Source organism: Anser anser (assembly GCF_964211835.1).
Source record: "Anser anser genome assembly, chromosome: 10".
NCBI classification, from domain to species: domain Eukaryota; kingdom Metazoa; phylum Chordata; class Aves; order Anseriformes; family Anatidae; genus Anser; species Anser anser.
Window position 1 is genome coordinate 25,078,951 of NC_139730.1, and position 25,690 is coordinate 25,104,640.

The window sequence follows — 25,690 nt, forward strand, 5'->3', positions numbered from 1 at the left end:
ATTTATATATAATTGTTGCTCACGCTAGTAATGGAGCACTATTACTTTACTGCCTGCGCTTTTCTGCTTCGTGTGCACAAAGGTACCTGCATTTCGCTGCTACTTTACTTCTGTCTTTCCAGGGCTCACCCTCTACCTCACTGTCTACTGCACCAGTCATGATGGCTTGGTTGTGATTCTGTAATGAGCCTAGCTTTTGAATACACTTTTTCTGGGCGTCACTTTGTGATAGCAAGTTAATTTGTGAGGGCTTATCACCTATGACCTGCTTCTCAGTAGGTACACGTTTGGCCTCTGTTAAGCAGAGAGTCAATCACAGCTTAAGATTTTGTCCAAGATGCCATTCACGAAACTGAGTTTAACCTTGACAGAACTGAGTTTAACCTTTAAACCTGAAGCTCCGTTAAAGAATAAAGCAGCACCCAAGCCAGGAAATAGAAGTTAATCGTCACTTTACCCTGAAACGCACGTAAAGCCGGTGAGCTATTCTGTGCTGGCAGGATTGCTGCCGGGATGGCCGACGAGGCGGCGGGCACAGGGGGCCACAGGACCTGCTCCCCGGGGCCACAGGTCCTGTCACAGGGGGCTGCCGGGGGTCTCCAGGCGCCGGGAACAGCGGCAACAGCGGGGACAGAGGGGACAGCAGCGACAGCAGCCGCCACCTCAGCCGAGGCCGTCTCCACAACTGCCACAACGGCCTCGGAACGCCGCCCAACTCGGAGCTCCAGCGTGACGCCTTTTCAACCTGGCCGCGGTGCTCACGGCTAAAAGCAGAGCGTTTCCTCCGGCGTGTCTTTACTGTCGGTGCCGGACCGGCCCTCACCCCGAGCTCTCCCTGCCGGGAGGGCTTTGCGGTTGGGGTTTCCCTCCCGCCGCCGCCGCGGGCAGGCCCCGCGCGCAAGCTGTCCGCGCTGGGGAGCGGCATGTCGCCCGCGGCGAGAGCCCGAGGGCGCGACACGAAAAAGCCCCGACACGAAAAAGCCCCGACGTGCGGGCGAGGCGGCGGGGAGACGGCTCTGAGGGAGCGGCCGCTTCGCCCCGCCGTCCTCCTCCCCTCCCGGGCCGCCCCGCCGAGCCCCGTGCGCCTCAGGTGCTGCCCTGAGAGGGCGCTCGGGCACTGGGACAGCTGCCCAGGGCAGTGGTCGTGGCACCGAGCCTGACGGGGGTCCAGAAGTGTTTGAACAATGCTCTCAGACATAGGCTCTGCTTTTGGGGTGGTCCTGTGTGGAGCCAGGAGTTGGACTCGCTCATTATTGTGAGCCCTTTCCACCTTGGGATGTTCTCTGATTCTAGGTCAGCAATCCATTATCTGATGAGAGGTGTGGAGTCATTCGAAGGGAAGAGAGACCAAAACACTTCTGGTTTCCAGAAGCGGGTATTTGGTAACCAAACCGATGATTCCTTTTCTTCTAGAGCGAGTAGCAGCAGGGATCCGCTTTACAATATGCTGGCAACAAGGAAACGAAGAATTGCAAACAAGACGTAGGACTTGAGCAGCAGCTTGTATACATGCATCAGCTTATGAATGAGCACACAGCTGAGCGATAATGCAAAAATTGGACAAACTAAGTGAAGACATTAACTGTAAATTTTATAGGTATACACTTTACTATGACGTAAGAACTGGGCAAGACCTTTCAGGGAAAAGAGCTGTTGGCATGTAATTTGAAGTAAGCTTCAAATCCCAGAGGATGATTTTGTTGGAACTTTATTCAGCTGAAAACGTGGAAGCCTTGTTTCTGCTTGTGTTAGTTACAGCTCCAGTTTACTTTGGTTGGGAGGGAAGGCATTCCAGGCTAATGTGCTGTACCTGTTCCTTCAGCTCGTTGTCCATAAACGGAGGAGCAAATGAAATTCTTTGAATCTCCATTAAATGCAGCACTACAAAGCGGAGTAGAGGGCGATTTGGCACTTAATTTTTCTGTAAGCAGAAAACCCAACAGAATCTCCACAACAGTTTTCAAATCTTGTCCTGCAGTAAATGACCAGCTGAGTGAAGCTTGCATTTAGAGTATGTGCTCCTACGTTAGAGGGAAATAGCTTTTCCTCTTCAGAAGTGCAACTGAGTGGTGAACTGGCAGCTACGTAGGGAACTAGTTGTACCAAAGGGTTTGTGTTGAAGGCACAGAAAAATATGCAGGTCCCAACAGTAAAGGATTGTCTGTAGGCATCACACTGAGTACAGATGTTGTCCGCGAGTTCGTGCCCAGTGCACCGCGCCAATAAGCACCCAGAGTCGGAATGCACACCAAGGTCTTTTAATTACATAATTAATTACAGAACTCTGCAGAGTCAGGTACTTGGCTATCTTTCGCAAAGCAAGCACACCTCTGACTCGAATCACCGTCATTCATACACAGGAAACTTGTGAAAACTCTCTCTTTGGCTCCTTTTGATTGGTTATTACAGCTCACCTAACTTTTCTCTACTGAGCTTGCGCATTACAGAGGAACACCGGGGGGGGGGGGGGGGGGGGGGTGGTGGTACAGGAGGAGGGGGACACACACCGAATCCCACATTAGCAAGGATTATCATTTTGACAGGTGTGATTTCTAATGTGTTAATGACCCTTAATGAGCAAAAGGTTACTACAGGCCAGTCTGGAGCTGGTTTTCTCCTTCTTGTTTTTTCCCTTTTATCCCTTCTCTTCCTTGCTTCTGCTAGCTCAAGGCTACCTGTCTCTCTCCTTCCTTATTTTCTCAGCTAAAAGACTACACAAGCTACAGGCCTCCCTATTTTCTTCAAGGTTTCCTTGCTTTTCTCCCAGCTTTGGGACTACACAGGTGTGCTTTGATATTTGCCAGTATAGCTAAAACTCATGCCAGTCTGCTCACGCACAATAAGCAGTAAGAGTTAAGGACTGGTTTCATCTGCTTTTTACATAGTAACATCCTCCTTATGTTTTAGATATGCTGTAGTTAAAGCTTAAAGTAGTTCAAGTAGTTAAGTTAAAGGAGTAAAGTTACTCCTTGTGGAGTAATTGCCTTAAGTGACTAGGCATTATAAGCACCCCTCCATCCCAAAAGCTACCCGCCTCCAAGGGGCAACCACCCCTCACTGAGCACATCCTCTGAATTTCTCGGAGCCTGTACCTTTAAACGCAAGCGAGGTAATTTCTACCAATCACAACCAAGATACGCATGACTGGAGTCACTCAAGCTCCACCTAAAAGATAGAAAATAATATAAATTGGCTTAAGAGAAAGGGAATGTTGGGGAAGATACTGTCACGAAGAATACCTTCTGACATCAGTCGACAGGCTGAGCCTCTCACCCCTCCCCCCCCCCGCCCACTGGGATGCTGCGAGGTAAGATCTGAACGCTTGGTTATACCAGGCGTCTCCACGGAAACTTAGAAATCTCTAGCGTCTTTATGCTTTTTAACATCTTAATACCTAGGCCGTGTACCTGTGCATTTCATGCATGCTAGCTTGCTTTTGCAGACAGTGAATTTATCACTGGCAATCCAAAGGACCTGTGTATCTGTTGCCGTAATAAACTGCACTTAATTGCATTGTTCCTGGCCGTGACAGTTCTTGAACGCGACTAGAGCGAGGGCGTGCTGCGTTGTTGGTGGATCCGTGGCCGTGATAGTTCAGTACCCTGAAGCCGACCGGACCCGTAACGGTCAATCGGCTACACCCCTTAATGCGACACTACTAAAGGAAGAAGATGACAGGGCTTGCATTAGGCACGAGTTGCATTAGGCTTTGCATGTGAAAACATCCCCAAATAATTTCACATGGATTTAACGTTTTTAAAGGGAAAAAAACAGGAAGGTGTAGTCTTTCTGTAAGCTACAGCCCTAGATAGTTAAGGCATCAGCATTCATTCCTTTGCTTGACAACAAACTATGAACATACAGAAGAGTTAAATATTTTCATTGCATTCTTAAAGGCGATTTTTCAGACTTGTGCTTCAGTTGTTGGAGTTGAAGAAATCGGTAGACGCCCTTACTTTTACGTTAAGACCAAAATCTTTATCTAAGATTGTGTTATCTAACACAACTAAACTCCCACCCCCACATGTCTTTTTGGAACTTCTGAAAGATCTTTCTGCAGTCCCACTCTGATGGTCTTTCAGTTGTTGAACCTGAGCTGTGCCTACCGCACCAACGAATGCTTTCATGACACAGTATTTTGTCAAAGCAGTTTTGCTTCTTGGAGCTACAGAAGCAGCTCTGGCTACATGATAGGGAACTGTGCTGCACTGGCAAAAACAGACTTACTTACAGACTTAACACCACTTGCTAACTTGATCTATTTCAAATCTCATTTTAACTTTAAAGAGCAATCAGTTTTGCGGTTCCTGTCTTACTAAGTTGCCTTGTTTTGCATGGAAGGTCAGCCTGTGAATGTTTTGCTTTATTGCATGCTTCAAAAAAAGGCTGAGAGGAAGAGACTGGAGGAACCTTTTCTGTTCTATAGACTTTCCCCCACGAATGTGGAATTGCAGGCTACTTGGATGAATGTTCGAATGTAAGGGAGCAAGCCTCAGCCAAAGGAGGTAGAATCCTTGCTTAAGAGGAAGTAGCAGTGTGGGGACATCTTTGCTTAATGGGAGCCGTTTAAACTCTTCATAGAAACTCAATAAGCTCTACATCTTATGTTTGGAAAGCAGTATGGTTACGCAGCTGCTAACCTAATGACTTGAGTCTTCTGCTCTGCAACCACGTTTTGTTTTCAAGCAGTGCATACATCAGTTTAGGCTTTGGACAAGGAGATTTGTAATGCAAATAGTGATAAACCAGAATCAGTGCTACTGACGAGTGTAATGGTGAAATGCAGCAAATCAAGTGTTCCTGGAGAACTGTGAGATTACAAAACCAATAAGCCATGAAGCACTTTTTTTTTTTTTTTTTAATCAATTCTTATATGCTGAAATAACACCTTCAAGAAAATCTGTTTATCCAGCCAGGCGACGGTGTCTACCTGTAAGCACAAAGGAAACGCCTTGAGAGTTCGTTTGCTGTATTTGAAGTTCTTATACCCTGCAGAAATAATTATTTAGAGTAACATGTAACTGAGGAGATCGTAGCAGGAAGTATATTATTTCTAGCATTAAATTGCTGCCCCGTTGCCAGTGCAATCTAGGGAGAGAACTGTATATAATAGTTAAACTCCCCTGGACTGACTTAAATTTTAAAATATTCTGACAAAGTAAGCTCTAAATCACTTGACATTTTGAACAGTTTTAAACGGGTACAAAACCGAAGCTTTATAAACCAAGCAGCATTTATAATGCTTCATATATAAAAACAATGCCTATTTTTAAGATTTGTTACATATCTATGTAGATACGCTTGCTGGAAAAGCCAGGTCTGTTGTAGACCAAATGCTGCAGATTAAGACTTGTGGCTTACCAGTTCCATTTCTGTATTTTCTTGGAAAATGTTTCGAGTTAGAGTTTAAATATAAAATGTAAATACTGTACAGATATATATTGAAATAAGTATTTCTTGGTGTACACAGGTGATTTGCATGACAAATACTCTGTATCGATCATTGTTAAAAACGCAATGTTCTGTGTAAATCCACTGCGTATTAATCTTTTCATTTATCATCAAGAGCTGTTACTTAAGCCTGGACATTCTCAAAAATAAAGTGTGAAACTATATACCATTGTGTAGCTCCTCCTTTATCAAGAGTACATGCAAGATAATTGCTCCTTTTTTTTTTCTTTCTAGAGGATGATTCAATTTTATAGCATGGATTATAACCGCTCTTGCAAGTGACCTTCTTTTAAGCACAACAGTTTAAATGATCAGGTTACAGAGAAAACCCTTTCACTGCAAAATAGATTCAATAAAGACTTGTGGCTTACCAGTTTCATTTCAAAACCCAAGGTGTTGGGTTTGATGGAAAAATGGTTGGTTTGGATGGTAAAAAGGTCGTCCGTTTTGATGGTAGGTTTAGTCTGAGTATTGAAGGCTTCCATCAGTAAGCTCTGCATCTGAAAGACAAAGGGAAGAAATGTCATTCCCTGTTGTGATACTCAACATGGAACTGTCTGGCTCAGTGGTTTTCTTTCTAAAGAGAGAAGTCACAAGCCTGCACACAGCTTGATCTGCTCTCTGACTACAGGGCTGAACTGACTGGAGAAGGCAGCTTCCAAAGCCCTCCCATTAAACTGACTGCATTTCAGTTCCATGCTAAAATTGGTCAACTGTACAGAATATTAGGACAAAGCTACCTGTTTTGATAGCAAACGGTAGACCTTAGGTAAGTTGCATTCATTTGAAGGTTTGACTGGACGGCATCCTTGTTTTACTAGTGATCTTGTGGTCAAGCTGACCAAATCCTAGCCACAGAACAGAAGCGTTCAGAAACTGGCTAGAGAGAGCACTTATTAGAGAGAGCAGGAATTTAACTGCTTTAACGCTGCTCTTTCTCTCACGTATCTGGAATTTCCTTAAATCACAAATTATCACTAGCTATCCTTGTTAATTTATTCAAAGTAACATGAGTCCAGGTGAAAAGGCACACTCTAACAAGTCCTCAGTTGTTCCTAGTCTGCTCCTAGCTTACTTGAGAGGTTCAATACAGTAAGAAATAAATAAATAAATAAATAACCTGCTGAAGTGGCCTTTTTTCAGATTAGATTCCACCATTCAGAAAATCCTGCTTAAGAGATGTTTTTTCTTTTCTTTGAAAGACTGACCTTCCCCCACATGAAACTAATTAGTATCTTTAGGCTTGATGAAATACATGAATTCCTCAATTTACCAAAATTGCTTTGCACAGCCCTCCCATCCTGCTTATGTTGCAAGCAGCGTATCTAAGTGGGGTACTGTTGGGGTACATCTCTTTCACTCATGTAGCCCAGTGATCCCAATGCCCTGGACTTGTGTAATGTGTGCAAGACATTTACTTTCTCCCTATACTTTTGACTGGTTTAGAATAAGCGAGTTCGCCATCTGCTGGCCAGAGAATTCACCGAAGCCCAAAGAGCATTAGAGCAGACGCATTTTCTTCTGTGCTATTCCTGATTTATCAGCTAGAAGAGACACAGTTTAGTACAATCAGGATTCTTTTGACATTAGTAGCATAAAAAGTCTATTTTTGCAACACTGGTATTTGAAAGACCTCCGTTCAGTCCCTAATTTTGTTCTTGATAATGGGACAGATTGTATTAATGTTTGCAAGAATGTGTGAACAACCAGCCTCCCCTCCATGTCGTATTTTAAGATTAAAACTTGTGGTCGTCCCTGTCTCAAAACACAGTCATGCTTTGCAACAATCGCACTCCCTCTTTAGCTTGAAGGAACTTGTCAGTGCCAGAATCTACTGACTATGGCAATTTACTTCATCATCCAAACCGGGCAGAATTTTTGAAAACCTCTTGCAAGATTTCACTTCTCCAAACATTATGTAGAAGACATTCAGCTGTAAAGCAAGAAGATGAAGTCCTTTGTTTCCTATGCCAGAATGACATTTTCAACACTGAACAGGATTGTCACCGACCGTTAACTGGTTGTTAAGTTGTGGCTAGGTATAAAATGTAGAAAATGTTTAAAAATAAAACTTGCCTTTGGATAGTGAACTGTCTTCTTCGGGGATTACTTCAGTTACCTGTAAGAGGAAAACAGATGATTTGGGGGGGTTGTTTGTTTTTAAGAACGGGTGCAGTCTTGCCAGTAATTTAGCTGGTATTTTTCAAAGTGACCTCTTAGAAACTTTACAGCACTGTTGAATCAACATGTCTCTAACCCTACAATTAAATAATGCTAAAAGATGCAGCAATTTATCTTCCTGCAAGTGCTTATTAAGATATCTGAGTAACTGCGACCGTGGCTTCATCACAGATATATATATATATTTAATACTACACACTTCTGCTCAGAAAGAAAATCACGGAAAATGTAAAATTTCATTTGAGATGCTGAATTTGTTGCAGTGTGAGATCTTCTTCATCACATGATTCTATTCGTAATTAAACCATATTATCTACTGAGAGACCAAGATTACGACAAGAACAGCACGGAGTTCAGCATGAAGCCGATCAGGAGCTCAAGTTTGTACTTATTTTTTTGTAAGGAGATGTACCAAGCTGGCTTTTTTATTGTTTCATCAGCACATTTCTAAGCCTATACGAGCAGGGGAAAAAAAAAAAAAAACAAAAAAAACCCAAGTAGAACAATTGCAGGGCTCCTCAGTTTACAGCATGAGGTCGCTTTTTCCAGGTGAAAAGCGGAGCCATAAGTGGCAGTACACTAAAGCCCTGGCACGTGGAGATCCGAGAGGAGAGCTGTTTGGCCCTCCTTTTCACTCCTGGGAACCACATACCTCAAAACCCACAGACTATGGGATATATCTCAGAGAAATCTTGGGAAAGGAGAGCATGAAGAGCATGTTTGTAAATTTATTTCTCCCTGGGCTTCTTCTGCTTCTCCAAGAAATACTTGTTTGAATATAACTTTGGCAGCAGTACTTATGCTGTTTTGCACCTACCACATTTAAAACTCCTACAAAAAACTGAAAAGTTAGACTGAAAAGCATCTCTTTCCGTTCTACTTTGTAAAGCTGCATGTTTTCCTCATGCAAAACAACAGGGGAATGGAAGCTAGAAAAGGAAATGCTGAATGTAAAACAAAACAAAACAAACCTCAGCCCTCCAGGACAAAAGCCGATAACTAAGTGCTTTCTAACATGCTGATTAGGTTTCAAGAGGATACCGCTTTAAATAAGTGTAATTGTCTGTCCATAGGCAGAAGCTGAATAATGGCAGGATGAATATCTATACTTAATTTTTTGTTACTGTCTTCCTGTAGCACACAGGGACTTGTTACGTTTAGGGAAAATGCTAACCTAATGGAGGGTTTAAACCATAAGCTTGTTTGTTATACCAAAATGACTGAGAGAACAAAGCATAAAGTGTTTTCAGATTTCTAGTACACCTTGATTGCTATCCATTAAACTTAAGACAGGTTAAACAAAGCACAGGAAATAAGAGAACTCCTAGTCCCACAACTGGCAAATTGTGCGCACACTTTCCATTCCTGAGAAAATAATACACAAACCTGAAAAATGCATTTAACTGAGAAAACGAAGACATCCTTGTCCTATTGGAAGACTAAGGTGACAGCTCTTGGGCTCAGTGATTTTCAGATAAGCTCCAGTCTTCAACTTGCAGACACCAGTGACAGCTCCTTTTTTTGCATTGAAAGGGAAAATGTTTCAACAACACATTGAAAACATACTTAAGGGACAAGAAACAAAATGAAGACTGCAGTGAGAAGGAAAACAGAAAAACAATACTGGGAAAAAAAAAAAAAAAGAGAAAAGAGAAAAGACCTTGGTCTTTGTATCGACCAACGAGATAAGCCTTACACATTTTTAAGTTTATTTTTGACGATTGATTGATGCGTTACCAGATATTAAGTACTAATCAAGAGCAAATATTAACACTAGTAAGAATAAATCCGATCCACCAGCCCTTATTCAAAATACATCAATTTCTAATTTGGAGACAACGTCTCTCTGACAAGGAAGTAGAAAAGCTGTAAATACCGATATAGTTTCCTCTCCCGATGTTCCATATACATACCGACGCTGTTCCTACACCTACACTCTGAGCATAAATTTATGTTGACATGAGTATCGGGTGTTATTTCTCTCTCTGTTTGCCTTGAGAGACTCTCCTCCTGTCCACTGAAAAGTAAACTCAAGATTCCAGATCAGTTAAGACAGTTGCTAGCCCCCCATTCAGAGTTCTGCAGCAGCACTGTTCAGATTTTTCAGCAGTCTCTTTACAAAATGACCACTTATAAGTGTACAAAAACACTTATCACCTAGCTTCTCAGTAGGTACACGTTTGGCCTCTCTTAAGCAGAGAGTCAATCACAGCTTAAGATTTTATACAAGATCCCATTTTCAAGTTTGGGGTTATTTCAGAAAATCTTTTTGCCTAGAAACAGTACTACTAGTAACACTTGAACTGGTTTGCCAGCACAACCTTTTACCGTGTTAGAAATGATGTTGACTTCTACCTTCATGTAGCATACATAGTGTCCTGTGCGACAGTTGATTCCATGATGCACCAGCACCGCATATAAGGCGTAGAGGAGTGGTTCTCCACTTGACTGAGACATGTAGGCTCGGAGGTCCAAATACTCAGGATATTTTACCTCCTAAAGAGAGACCAAGAAGATAGAAAAATTATATCAGAGTACTTCGCGGACTAGCCAGAGAAAAACACTTCCAAAAAACAGAGACTGGAATTATATGAATATATTTCTTGATTCACTAAAAATAAGTCTTCCCATAAGCAATGTTTAATACTAGAAGTTGCAGACAACTGTTTCCTGATGAATTAGCCTTCTCAGAGGAAAGTATATGCTTCTTGTCAAGCAGGAACTTTACTGATATTAAGAGAAAAATGAAAAAAAGAGAAAATGAAAATAAAAGCAGACCATTTCTCTATATTCTTAAGGTATATTCTTAATATACCTTGTTGATCTTTCCACCTGTGAAATCTGCAAATCTTTTCAGTGATATTGTGAGAACGTTGGAAGAACGGTGTATGGTAAATCTCTTGGATGCAGGAACCATCTTTTTACACCTTAAAAACAAGCAGAGACAAGTGTTTGAAAGCATCTTCTTTTTCGCCCCCAAAACAAACTCCTTTTAATGTCTCACGCATGCTTATGCTATTTGAATGATATTTACTTGCATCATGTGTTTGGTTTTTTCTTTTCATAAACCCATGCACTGCATGTCACGTTTGTTAATACAGAGAAGAAGGTAAGTTTTACCAACAACTCAGAGCACAGCGGGAACAGGAATCTCTCACGAAAGCATATTACCAGGGAGTTATAAAATATAAACAAAAAATAGTAAAAATGAGTTATATATAAGACTAATAACAGTTATCAGCAATGGAAAAAGTACCGTACATGTGCAAGGCCTTTCCTTTTAAGCTCACAAAAAGACAGAAAATTCTGGCTTTAAGTGTGACTGAACCGATCACACCTCAAAGAGCACGTTAAGGAAGGACCATGCAATTCAGATGTGAGGTGCTATTACAGTTCTTTCTCTTCCTCAGACATCACTTATGAGAATCCTGAATACGCTGCATGTTGCTTTCTAGGATCCGCAGGCTAAGACGAACCTGGGATTAAATTGCTTTAATAACCTATTGGACGCTCTTGATTCGACACCTTAATTTCCTTAGTATCCAACAACAAGAAGTGGATACTGCATTTTTCATTTAGAGGGGTCAGGCATGAATTCTACAGAACTGAGCCGGGCACTCTGTGCTTTTCTGAGGGGATGTTTGACTAACAGCTTGTTTTGCCAAACCATCTTATGCAAATGTTCAATTGTTTCTCACATACGTAGAAACATCTTACATATTGATCAGCACAGAGAGCGCCTGGACTCAACAGGCTTTCCCTGTGCACGGGTTAGGCTTAAGGGAGCTCATTTCGGACATTAGTCCACATCGACAGGTTTCACAGTTCAAGAGCTGTGCAAGACGCTGTTTAGTGAGCCAGCACAGGCTGCTAACATTCATTACCACAGAGCCAGCTCACATTCCCTGACACTCAATCTAACTTTGTTTCACAGTGAACGCTAGGACCTGCAGCAACCTGCTGCTGCCTTCCACTCCAAATCATTCTCCACAGCTCCTTGCTTCAGCTCACCACTACTTACTGGGCATGTCTTTTCACTTCTGCCAATATGAATATTTCAGCATGCAGCTACACGCCTAGGAAGCTTGACAAGCCATGGTGCAGACAATGCTACGAGAAAAGTCCAATATCAGCTAATAGCCACTCTTCTTAGATTTCCAAAACAGATGTAACGTTTTCAAGTTTGGGATTATTTCCGTGCACCAGTTGTTTAAACAAAATGAAGCAACAACAACAACAACGAAGCTGCGTCTCCTTATTTCTAAATGAAGTTAAAAGATAACTTACGCTCTAAGTCATGCAATACATAAAACTAATATCTAGCATTAAGACATAATTAGTTAATAATCTCACTCGCTACATTTGTAGCAATTCTCTCCATCCAGCTCTTCAGGTTTCACAAATAGTTCTAGAGCTCTGGTAACAGATGAAACCGCCTAGAGGAGCGAGAGAGAAGAGCGTAAAGTCACTGTAAATTCAAAATTCCAGAGACGCACTAGGAGTTTATAAGAGAACCTGACTAATACATACTTAAGCGATCTACTATGAGCACTGTCAAGAAGGAGGCAGAAAGAGCATGCTCAGCGTTTACCTCACCTGGAAGTCATTTTACTTTGAAACAAATCATTTTCCAGTAACGCAGACAGCATCTATAGTGTGCTTTGTCATCAATACTGGCAACAAATCCAGCAGTCTAACAATTAGATGTATATTGAGGTAGAACAACAAAGAAGTTTTGACAGTATCATAATTTGTGCAGACATAAAATTCTTTCCGCTTAAACCCAATGCAAATTTGGAGACTCTTTACATGGCTTCCATCAGCGCATTCCTCTATATTCTTAAACCTATAATAGCAGGGAAAAAAAGAAAAAGACAAAAAAAAAAAACAAAAAGGAGAAAAAAAGCAGGATTTTTACATAGTACATATTTTTACATATTACATAGTTTACATATCCCTCCACATGCTGTTCTGAATAATAGCCAAAATATTCATAGCCACTGTATTTGTTCTCCCCACACAGCTGAAAAAACAACATTTGAAACATATTTTTCAAAACATATTTTAATATCCAGCAGACTGTTCAGTCATCAAGCATTTAAAGACTGTTTTAGATAATCTCTAGATTAATCTAAAAGGAATCCCATAAACATGCTGCAGCCGCTTACCTTTAATATACTCGCTGGATGCGATGTTTCTTCCTTTCACCTGCACTGGAAGGCTTCCCTTCCTTGTGAGGTTGTTTACTGCCCTCACTTCTGCATTGCTCTCATAAAGAGCCATCTGGAGGATGGGATTCTTCCTTCTTCTCCCGGGTTTTCTTCTGGAAACGAGGATCTAAGTGTTCCAAGAAGCCTTTCACTTTCCTGATGTTTCTCCTTTTTCTTCTTTTTGTTACGCTTGCGATTGGCATTGTCAAAGTGGAGCGCAGAGAAATACAAATCATAAAGTCTGAAAGAAACATGCAAGTTAAAAAGAGAAAAAAAGATGTGGCACTTGTTGCATACAGGAAACTTTATTTATTTTACCACAGGCGATGATTTGCCGCATGTCAGCTATTTTGTGGTACTTTGTGCACATGTAACTTCCTTTAGATGCAGCAAACTTAAGCCCTCAGATTGAAGGACCATAGGTCCTGGTTGGTACACAGATCATTAACAATGGTTAGCTCTGGAATATGTGCAAGTAAAAAAAAAAAAATATTTTAACCTAATCCAGAATGGTGTGCAGATGTGATTCGAACTACGTGGTCCAAAGCTAGTGCTCTGACACAATTCAGCAATACCTTTCCTGTCTTCACTGATCAACCTAATGATCCCCAGTCATGATCCCCAGCCAGATTATGCTATCTAAATAACTCAGAAACTATGAAAAAAAAAAAACAAAACATGAGAAGCACCCAGAAAAGAATTAGGAAAAAAAATGCTGATTAGGCTGGAATCCCTGCTTACTTGGAATCCTTCTCTCCCTGTTTATCTTCAGACTTCTTTTTCTTCTAGAACTTCTTATATTTTTTCATGTTTTCACCACCTAAAACCTCCTTTTCTACCTTTCTGCGTTGCCTTTCTATTTCACTTTCACTACCTTCTGCACGAGTATATTGTCTTTTTCTGTTTCCTTCTTTTGCCTTTTTCTGGCGACAGTTCTCCAAATGAGCTGACACAGGTGGAAGTGCATGTCTCTCACGCGAATGTTTTCCAGAATGTTGCTGAGCTACTGAGCAACGATGTGAGTCTGCTCTGGGTGTGCTAAAGTGATGTACATCTTCCTCTCGCAAGAGGGAACCTTGAGGCCATCTGCTTTTGTAATGATAACGCTTATGTGACCTGCTGGAGTAAGTCTGAGTCAATTTGTCAAAGTCTTTATCACCGTGAGAGAACTTTCTCTCTCTACTGTCTCCTGCTGCATGAGGTGAATAGTAATCCTTGTAATAGCTACATTTTTCCCATTTCCGTGGTTCATCTTGATAGTATCTTTCTCTGCTCCAACTTCTTTCCCCTTTGGAATGGTAATATCTAGCGCTATCTTGTTCTGATCTTCCTCTGCTTCGAGATCTGTACTTTGAATATTTTACTGGTCTTCTGCCATTATCAGGGCTGTTCCTTTCACTATGGGAAGATCTGTACCTGCTTCCCTCCCAATACTCCTGCTTGTGACGCTTTTGCTTAACAACTTCCACACTCCGAGAGCACCTTCTCTTGCTGGAATGACCATCTTTTTGACTCTCCTTCTCTTCAGTAGGAGAATGTTCCCTCTTTCTCTGGTAACGCTCTTTGTCAGATTTTTTAGTCTCGTCCTTTGTATCTTGGCATCTATCTGTAACAGCTAAGGAGGAAAGGTTTTTAGAACTACATTCACTGTCAGACTTTAGAGGGGAAGTTTGCCGCAATTTCTCACCAGTCTCAGAAGACTCTTTGATGTAGAAAACATTTTCTTCTGAAATCAGTTCATGTTCTTTTGATCTTCTTGGTTTCTCCTTGTCTCCACGGTCATCACATTGGTACTGTTCAAGGTATTCATCATTCTCAGTAGATTTCGGAGGTCCCGGGACACTGCACAAAATAAAAACACGTTTCCGTCTCCCTCCACCTGCTGCTCTGAGAAAAAAGGGGTGGGGGCGACGGGGGAACAGCCAATGTTTCTCCAGATAATGGAGAAAAATGGAAAAACATTCTATGAAGAAACACAAGTTCTCCGCGAGGCACCAGCCTGCATCAGAGTGCTATGCACAGTGTCGATCATTAGTTCTGTTCGCAACACTGGCCATACAGTACGGAATTCTACTGATTTAAATCCTTCCATTAAATAGTATTAGTAGACAGATAAAACCGCAATGAACTTCCATAAAATCTTGTCTTAATCAGACTGTGCTCATTTTACCTTCTTTCCTCTGACAAGCTGTTCAGCTGGCTGGCCGTGAGGGATTCCATGATGACTTCTCGAGGGACTGGAGGCATAGCTCCAGGCATCTGCAACTAAAACGCACAAGTCAGCAGACAGAAAAAATACCATTTGTGCTGAGGACTAGTCTTCTCAGAATTTCTACATTAAATGCTAAGCAAGATCGCTTTGTGTTGTATGCATTATCTACACTTCAAAGATAACGCCAACTCACCTCCCAAAATCTACTTTATGAAACTTAAGAATTTTTATCTCAGCTCAGCTTAAGCTGACAAGTTCTAATGTCAGCTCAGCTCTGCAAATTCTAATGGCATAATATCACAAAGGGTTACGATCAAATTTGTGCTGTGTTTTCTCAGCATTTCGCCTGAATTAGGAACATGATAAACACTCCCGAATACATCGTGGGTGAGAAATTCTCGATGGAGCAAACTACTATGTTTCAAGCAATCCGTTTGTTTTAGAAAAGAACATCTCACAAGGTTTAACAGGTTCAACTTGGCAAGTGGAATCATCAAGTTTCAGTCCGTTTTCTTTAGATTCATGAACTAAACTAATAGCACCATTCAGTGAATCAGTGTTTGGCAGCTCATGCTGGGATCTTCCTTCATCAGCATTCTGACAGGAAGAATGGGAATTCTGCGATGTACGGACTACCTTTCCAACCAAAATTCCACATTGCATTGCAATTCCTTTTAAATAAGCCCTTTGACTCCTCCTCAGATTTTCCTGAAGATTCTGCACCGTAAGGGACTGTGTTATCAGAGCTGAGTTTAGGATTTCCATTCACCTTTGGCTCCACAAAAATTTCAGCAGAAACTCTTTTTTTTTTTTTTTTGTATTTGTATTTGCTTCATTTGCTTTACCGAATTTGTGATTGTGGATGAAGGAACAGCCTTGTAGAGATCTTCATCCTCCACAGCACTGCTAAGACAGTCAGGCTGTGACACAGTCTGACGAGCAGGCAATTTATTGTGAATACTGATGGTGATCTTCTGGTTTTTTGACGTATCAGTAATTGAAGGCCTGGTAATCGCCTGTTCTTGAACACAGGCCATTGGTGGTGCTGAAGATGGCCTTTTTAGGGTGACACCAGTGGTATTTGCATCCTCTTTTATGGATCCATTTCCATTTAAACGACTTGAATTCTGTATTTAAAAAGAAGAAATTGCAAGACGGGTTAATGCAAACACTCCATTTAACATTTTTAAACATGTCATTCTCCTACTAAGTATTTCTACAAATGGTCTTAACACCTAAAAAGCAAAAAACACTGCCCTTAAAAGATAAATGCAAGTCCCATAAGTGTATTTAATTCCTGCTTTTGGTTTACTGCATATTGATATCAAATTAACATCATTTTTGAAAACCATCCAAACAACTTAACATTGCCTAAAGCTATTCCCAAATATATTTAGTTTCCCCCTTAAACATACCCCAAAAAGCCTGGAATAATTGTTCTGGTGCTCAGGAATAAGACAATTTGGTTTCCCTGTCTTAGCTAAAGTGACGTCGATAGGAAAAACAAGTCCTCTTTTAAATGATTCGAGGATTAGTACACTCTACTTAAATTGTCAAAGAGCGTAGCTCTCTGTGCTTTACAAAGCTGTCTAGGAGGTATAAACAATGGAGTCGCATGGCTGCGCAATTCAGCAGTAACCACTGTTTGAATGACTCTGGCTGTAGCATGAGGGCTGTGAAGACAGCTGCAGCGTGGGAAGGAAAACAAAACAAAGATGCCAAAAACCAAACAAAAAACCCCACACCAAACCCCAAACCCACTGTCCGTTTGGTGCCATTATCTGCCCTCCCGCTTCCCTAAATTACCTTAATCATATGAGGAGGAAGTCGTGGTCCCAGAAATCCAGCCTGCTTACTGTTAGCCCCCCGCTGACCAGGGGGGAATGAACAGGGATAAGACGGTGCTGCTAAGTAAAAAGCACGTTCTCCGAGCGTCAAATCATAGCGCCTTCAGAAAAGAGCAGTGATCTCAGTTTAGTTTTTCTTTCGGCCTACTCTTGGATTAAATCCCATCCTATAATTTTATAGGAACAGTTCATACGATATGGAAGCCTTCTCTACAGAAGACTTAGCCAAGACTACAAACTGAAAAGTAGGTAACAGTCTTCCTACTATGACTATCACTTTCAGAGCAATAATTCATTCTTACACCACAGATGGCCTTCATTTCTCTCCTTCTCTAAATTAGCCAGCTACAGATAACACATATACAGCAATTTACACAAGTGCTGCAGTTTAAGGCCAAGCAACAAAAGATAATAAATGACAGAGAATTTCAGGTTAGACAGAACTGAATTAGAGAAATAATCATCTTTTCCTGGGAGAGAAAGAAAAACACTTGCAAAAAGAAAAGTATCAATAACAGGAGAGTAAATCTCTTCTGAACACATTTGAATACTTGTTATTACCTGATATAAAAAAGTAAGTAAGCTTGCTGACCAAGAACTCTTTTAATGTCAGTACGGACTACTTTTGCATCATTCATCTGATACCAAAGTCCATTACCAGCCTGCAAATAAAGACAACGATATCTTTAGATGAATTGCATGTTTTCCAAATGAAATCACAGATAGCAATAAAATACACACGTGTCAAATAAACATATAATGAAATCTTTTTCCCTAGAAACAGTACTACTAGTAACACTTGAACTGGTTTGCCAGCACAACCTTTACCCTGTTAGAAATGATGTCGACTTCTACCTTTATGTAGCATACATAGTGTCCTGAGCGACAGTTGATACCATGATGCACCAGCACCGCATATAAGGCATAGATGAGTGGTTCTCCACTTGATTGAGACATGTAGGCTCGGAGGTCCAAATACTCAGGATATTTTACTTCCTAAAGAGAGACCAAGAAGATAGAAAAATTATATCAGAGTACTTCGCGGACTAGCCAGAGAAAAACACTTCCAAAAAACAGAGACTGGAATTATATGAATATATCTCTTGATTCACTAAAAATAAGTCTTCCCATAAGCAACGTTTAATACTAGAAGTTGCAGACAACTGTTTTCTGATGAATTAGCCTTCTCAGAGGAAAGTATATGCTTCTTGTCAAGCAGGAACTTTACTGATATTAAGAGAAAGAATAAGCCGTAGTCGTTAGTCTACAATTATTGTCTGAAAATATTAACAACTTTCAGCTTTGGGGGATGTCCCATTACATGATGACAGAGTTGCATTACAGCGGGAAATATACCTTGTTGATCTTTCCACCTGTGAAATCTGCAAATCTTTTCAGTGATATTGTGAGAACGTTGGAAGAACGGTGTATGGTAAATCTCTTGGATGCAGGAACCATCTTTTTACACCTTAAAAACAAGCAGAGACAAGTGTTTGAAAGCATCATCTTTTTTGCCCCCAAAACAAACTCGTTTTAATGTCTCATGCATGCTTATGCTATTTGAATGATATTTACTTGCATCATATGTTTGGTTTTTTCTTTTCATAAACCCATGCACTGCATGTCACGTTTGTTAATACAGAGAAGAAGGTAAGTTTTACCAACAACTCAGAGCATAGCGGGAACAGGAATCTCTCACGAAAGCGTATTACCAGGGAGTTATAAAATATAAACAAAAAATAGTAAAAATGAGTTATATATAAGACTAATAACAGTTATCAGCAATGGAAAAAGTACTGTACATGTGCAAGGCCTTTCCTTTTAAACTCACAAAAAGACGGAAAATTCTGGCTTTAAGTGTGACTGAACCGATCACACCTCAAAGAGCACATTAAGGAAGGACCATGCAATTCAGATGTGAGGTGCTATTACAGTTCTTTCTCTTCCTCAGACATCACTTATGAGAATCCTGAATACGCTGCATGTTGCTTTCTAGGATCCGCAGGCCAAGACGAACCTGGGATTAAATTGCTTTAATAACCTATTGGACGCTCTTGATTCGACACCCTAATTTCCTTAGTATCCAACAACAAGAAGTGGATACTGCATTTTTCATTTAGAGGGGTCAGGCATGAATTCTACAGAACTGAGCCGGGCACTCTGTGCTTTTCTGAGGGGATGTTTGACTAACAGCTTGTTTTGCCAAACCATCTTATGCAAATATTCAATTGTTTCTCACATACGTAGAAACATCTTACATATTGATCAGCACAGAGAGCGCCTGAACTCAACAGGGTTTCCCTGTGCACGGGTTAGGCTTAAGGGAGCTCATTTCGGACATTAGTCCACATCGACAGGTTTCACAGTTCAAGAGCTGTGCAAGACGCTGTTTAGTGAGCCAGCACAGGCTGCTAACATTCATTACCACAGAGCCAGCTCACATTCCCTGACACTCAATCTAACTTTGTTTCACAGTGAACGCTAGGACCTGTAGGAACCTGCTGCTGCCTTCCACTCCAAATCATTCTCCATAGCTCCTTGCTCCAGCTCACCACTACTAGAAAATGAAGCAACAACAACAACAACAATGCTGCGTCTCCTTATTTCTAAATGAAGTTAAAGGATAACTTACGCTCTAAGTCATGCAATACATAAAACTAATATCTAGCATTAAGACATAATTAGTTAATAATCTCACTCGCTACATTTGTAGCAATTCTCTCCATCCAGCTCTTCAGGTTTCACAAATAGTTCTAGAGCTCTGGTAACAGATGAAACCGCCTAGAGGAGCGAGAGAGAAGAGCGTAAAGTCACTGTAAATTCAAAATTCCAGAGACGCACTAGGAGTTTATAAGAGAACCTGACTAACACATACTTAAGCGATCTACTATGAGCACTGTCAAGAAGGAGGCAGAAAGAGCATGCTCAGCGTTTACCTCACCTGGAAGTCATTCTACTTTGAAACAAATCATTTTCCAGTAACGCAGACAGCATCTATAGTGTGCTTTGTCATCAATACTGGCAACAAATCCAACAGTCTAACAATTAGACGTATATTGAGGTAGAACAACAAAGAAGTGTGACAGTATTATACTTTGCGCAGCAATAAAATTCTTTCCCCTTAAACCCAATGCAGACGTGGAGACTACAGGGGTTCCACAGAAGGACAAAGTCCAATCCACTTTCTAACCACCACCAAGCTCTTATATTTTAACATTGTACGTGGTTTGGTTTTTTAAGTTAAACAAGTTTAATTTAGAAAGTTATACATGTACTTAAACATCATGAATTATATTTACAAAACCTCCTACCTTTACATCCAAAGTGATATCAAGAAATGCCTCATACGTATCCGAAACTGCTTTGCAATTCAAGCACTTCACTGGAAGCAAAATATAAATGCTTAACAACACGTGAAGGAGACTAACTGTCCACATTCAAGTTGTCGATAGATACTACTTCAGACAAACTACAGACTGCTTTACTACCGACAAAAGACACAGATCAGTTCTAAGGACAGGAATATTTTTAAAAGTACCTCTTGATCTTAGAAATCCTCCAAATATTTGATGAATGATGGTGGTAGCTTGAGAAGATCTGTCCAATCTGGAAATAAATTATAATCAGACCTCAGAAGATTTAAGGCACACAGTTAACTCTTCAAAGAGTTTTATGAAAACCAAGGATGACCTAGACTTTCAGTTTTGATAGTAAATAAAGGCCTAAAAGGTGCTAGAGAACGTATAAAAGTGAATTTGTTTATGCTTACTTGGTGCTTCCATTCAAGCACGCTTCCTGCATAGCATCAACAGTATAGCGCAAGAACTCGTGTGCGTCTTCTTGACTGCCAAAACGGAAATGTTGTCCTATTCCTAAATAAGAAGATGATAGTATTCACCTCATTTAAAAATGAAGTAATTCTCCTGTTTCTAAAATCTCTCTTCTTTACAGTGTTAAAACCATTTATACACATCAAATAATTATTTGAAGATTACAAGATGCTGAAAAAGAAACACATCTGAAGCCACTTACGACTGAGATTATTGATAACACGCGTAGGCTCGATGGCATCAACAGTGCAACGCAGGGCCTGGTTAATGTGAGTCTCCATCGTGCACATCATGCAAAAATCTTGTTCACGACCTGAAGAGTGAAAGAAGAAAGCATCCCAGTCTAGCGAAACAGACATAACTACAAACAAACATATAAGTAACATTTAAACTATAGATACAATATCCACTCTCCTTGTCCCAACAGTCTCCTAACATTTCATTTCACACAACTTTATAGAATAAAAATATCCATTAAGCCTGTATTCAAGTGCATTTTGTGATGAGAAATCTAAAAGACTACTGCAAAGTCACGTTTGTAAAGGCTGACAGGAATGTGAACTCCACAGGTTGCAAAATGTATGAGGAAAGAATATTTGACCTTGATGATACAGCATTAAGAGAACGTGGGTTATTTTCAGCACAGTGCTGTCAGGTGAGCTTCATGATACAGAGCTACGAGTCCTTTGGGAGAAAGGAAAAATTACAGTAATGTATGTAATAGTACTTCTGCCCTCCTTTTTTCAACAGGATTCTCAACTGAAACGATTTCTATATACAGGAAGAAAACAGTTAAATTTCTAGGTATCGATACAAAGATACCAGCCTAAAAAGCATACAGGTTTAGTACAACATTTACTTTATAGTACAACATTTTATTTAGGACAAAATCAGTCTAGATTTTAATACAGTCCCACAAAAAAATCTAGTCGTGTTCATAACAGCTCATATTGCTTTCTAGGTTTTTTTTTTTTTTTTTTTTTTTAATTGGTTCAACAACGAACAGACCATTTATTGTAGTGCATTATGGAACCTCGGCTGTGCAGACTAAAGACCTATGATGCCAACATCCTAAATTTTATTGCCTTTCTAGCAGCAGGAAGCCCAAATAGCCCAAATGCCAAATGTTCATTAAATGCATTACTGTCCAATGCACTTCATTATTCCCATGAAGCAAGAAAAGATCCTTTTAAAAAAACAAACAAACAAACAAACAAAAAAAACACATGGTGCGTTAAACGCACTCCATATGCTATTCCGAGCCCACTGCTAATACAATGCTCAAAGCCAGCGTCTACAGGTAAAATCAGGCAAGTAAGTTTGTCTCACAGAATCACTGCTGTTCTTTCACCTTCACACTATCCAACAGATTTAAAATACTGTTAGAAAGTACTCACATGACTGGCTGTGCTCAAGAGAAAGCATGTAATTGGCAAGTGGGGGGGTGTAGGTCAAACACTGTAGAGTAGCATTAAGAAAACACGTGTTGCCAAGATTGTACAGGCCAACTCCAACACTTTGTGTTTCTTGCCAATCCATACGTATCTTCTCAGGTGGAAAAAGAATCCTTTGTGGCGGAGCAATTCCATCATTAACAACTGCAAGAAAGTTATATTTAAAAAGAGATTTTGTTTGTTTGTTTCTAAGAAAGGTATTAAGTATATATAGGTATAGTGAATATATAAAGTATATATAGGCATAGTAAAAATACTATTCTGCGGGAGCACCTAGAGGAACTAGCTACAATCCAAAACAGAAAAACTTATTGCAGACACCTTTAATACCGCCATCTTCAAATTGGCTGGTCAACACAACGTTTTGGGAAAAAAAAGTTTAGTCAACCATTTTAATTTCTTCCTTATTATATGCTTTTTTCCTTATTATAACTTCAACCACAAACTTAGACTTGAAATTATATGGTAATAAATGCAAGGACAATGTAAAAACAAATAACTAGGAATGACGGTACCCCTACAAATATCAGATCTTTTCCTGAGCAATCTTAACATTCAAAAACCTGTGAATAATGGAACCTGTGAATAGCAACAATCAAACACTTTTCTTTGCAAAACAGAAAAGATATGGATGAATCAGTGCATTACAAAATGCTCCCCACATTTCTCTGTCGACTGTAAATATATCAAAATTAATTTCTGTAACGTCAGTCACTTCAGTTGCCTTAGGAGAATCGCTTTGGAAGTCTTTATTCACAGTAGTCCCGTTCTCTATCAGTGCAACAAGCAAGAACTACCACTTTCTACTTTTGTTTTGAAGAAAACGGAGGCAGGATAAAGCGCACACTTACTTAGATCTCTTTGGGCAAAAGGCTTAGATTTTTCAGAGGATCTACAATAAATAGCACCTCCACATCCTTGGGCCACAGAGACTTGGCTTGAATCTTCTGCAGGTGGTATCCGGCCCCAGTTTGCGGTGCGTGACATCAGTTTTTTAGTACTCGGTTTCTTGGATTTGCCAGACCGCCTTGAAGATGGCTTTTTAGACTTTGAAGATTTGGGCTTGTTAACTATGGTCATTGTTCTCATCTGCGACAGAGACAAATGTTCTGGCTGACGTAAGAATACCAAGAAGCATTCCAAGAAGAAAAGAGTAGTAGAAGTCCTGTCACTTAATCTCAAAGAAACGGCCTTGAAGAACTAACTTGCTGGTATGAATGATTTAAAAGGAATCCCCAAACTAAACACACAAAGGAAAAATTTCCATCAAAACTCTATCAGTATTACTTTTAGCTTCTGCAGAACTAGTGGCTGATGCCATTTCTTTCACTTTCGTAGGATTTTAATCCATTACAACTCTGGAGTCTTTTTAATATAAAAATGCAAATGACATTCTCTGAGGGGAATCAGTTATTTATTGCATTTTTGGAGCTTTGCAATTATCTATTAATTATTACCTATTATCTAATAGATAATGGTTGCGATTTATATATAATTGTTGCTCACGCTAGTAATGGAGCACTATTACTTTACTGCCTGCGCTTTTCTGCTTCGTGTGCACAAAGGTACCTGCATTTCGCTGCTACTTTACTTCTGTCTTTCCAGGGCTCACCCTCTACCTCACTGTCTACTGCACCAGTCATGATGGCTTGGTTGTGATTCTATAATGAGCCTAGCTTTTGAATACACTTTTTCTGGGCGTCACTTTGTGATAGCAAGTTAATTTGTGAGGGCTTATCACCTATGACCTGCTTCTCAGTAGGTACACGTTTGGCCTCTGTTAAGCAGAGAGTCAATCACAGCTTAAGATTTTGTCCAAGATGCCATTCACGAAACTGAGTTTAACCTTGACAGAACTGAGTTTAACCTTTAAACCTGAAGCTCCGTTAAAGAATAAAGCAGCACCCAAGCCAGGAAATAGAAGTTAATCGTCACTTTACCCTGAAACGCACGTAAAGCCGGTGAGCTATTCTGTGCTGGCAGGATTGCTGCCGGGATGGCCGACGAGGCGGCGGGCACAGGGGGCCACAGGACCTGCTCCCCGGGGCCACAGGTCCTGTCACAGGGGGCTGCCGGGGGTCTCCAGGCGCCGGGAACAGCGGCAACAGCGGGGACAGAGGGGACAGCAGCGACAGCAGCCGCCACCTCAGCCGAGGCCGTCTCCACAACTGCCACAACGGCCTCGGAACGCCGCCCAACTCGGAGCTCCAGCGTGACGCCTTTTCAACCTGGCCGCGGTGCTCACGGCTAAAAGCAGAGCGTTTCCTCCGGCGTGTCTTTACTGTCGGTGCCGGACCGGCCCTCACCCCGAGCTCTCCCTGCCGGGAGGGCTTTGCGGTTGGGGTTTCCCTCCCGCCGCCGCCGCGGGCAGGCCCCGCGCGCAAGCTGTCCGCGCTGGGGAGCGGCATGTCGCCCGCGGCGAGAGCCCGAGGGCGCGACACGAAAAAGCCCCGACACGAAAAAGCCCCGACGTGCGGGCGAGGCGGCGGGGAGACGGCTCTGAGGGAGCGGCCGCTTCGCCCCGCCGTCCTCCTCCCCTCCCGGGCCGCCCCGCCGAGCCCCGTGCGCCTCAGGTGCTGCCCTGAGAGGGCGCTCGGGCACTGGGACAGCTGCCCAGGGCAGTGGTCGTGGCACCGAGCCTGACGGGGGTCCAGAAGTGTTTGAACAATGCTCTCAGACATAGGCTCTGCTTTTGGGGTGGTCCTGTGTGGAGCCAGGAGTTGGACTCGCTCATTATTGTGAGCCCTTTCCACCTTGGGATGTTCTCTGATTCTAGGTCAGCAATCCATTATCTGATGAGAGGTGTGGAGTCATTCGAAGGGAAGAGAGACCAAAACACTTCTGGTTTCCAGAAGCGGGTATTTGGTAACCAAACCGATGATTCCTTTTCTTCTAGAGCGAGTAGCAGCAGGGATCCGCTTTACAATATGCTGGCAACAAGGAAACGAAGAATTGCAAACAAGACGTAGGACTTGAGCAGCAGCTTGTATACATGCATCAGCTTATGAATGAGCACACAGCTGAGCGATAATGCAAAAATTGGACAAACTAAGTGAAGACGTTAACTGTAAATTTTATAGGTATACACTTTACTATGACGTAAGAACTGGGCAAGACCTTTCAGGGAAAAGAGCTGTTGGCATGTAATTTGAAGTAAGCTTCAAATCCCAGAGGATGATTTTGTTGGAACTTTATTCAGCTGAAAACGTGGAAGCCTTGTTTCTGCTTGTGTTAGTTACAGCTCCAGTTTACTTTGGTTGGGAGGGAAGGCATTCCAGGCTAATGTGCTGTACCTGTTCCTTCAGCTCGTTGTCCATAAACGGAGGAGCAAATGAAATTCTTTGAATCTCCATTAAATGCAGCACTACAAAGCGGAGTAGAGGGCGATTTGGCACTTAATTTTTCTGTAAGCAGAAAACCCAACAGAATCTCCACAACAGTTTTCAAATCTTGTCCTGCAGTAAATGACCAGCTGAGTGAAGCTTGCATTTAGAGTATGTGCTCC

At 41.4% G+C, this 25,690-nt stretch overlaps 1 protein-coding gene and 1 pseudogene across 2 annotated transcripts in view; one reads left to right on the forward strand and one right to left on the reverse strand.

The window, feature by feature from the left end:
• LOC310904788 (uncharacterized protein) overlaps positions 1-25,690 on the forward strand; it is a 339,287-nt gene that overhangs the window by 237,064 nt on the left and 76,533 nt on the right.
• On the reverse strand, positions 12,885-23,378 carry LOC310904761 (ubiquitin carboxyl-terminal hydrolase 42-like; annotated as a pseudogene). Its single transcript has 16 exons — positions 23,037-23,378; positions 22,129-22,329; positions 20,934-21,044; positions 20,671-20,773; positions 20,440-20,507; positions 20,213-20,283; positions 19,600-19,682; positions 18,258-18,369; positions 17,757-17,897; positions 17,463-17,563; positions 16,861-17,002; positions 15,472-16,181; positions 15,013-15,101; positions 14,838-14,841; positions 13,584-14,608; positions 12,885-13,083 (listed from the first exon to the last, which is right to left on the reverse strand). The product of its transcript is annotated as a ubiquitin carboxyl-terminal hydrolase 42-like (transcript).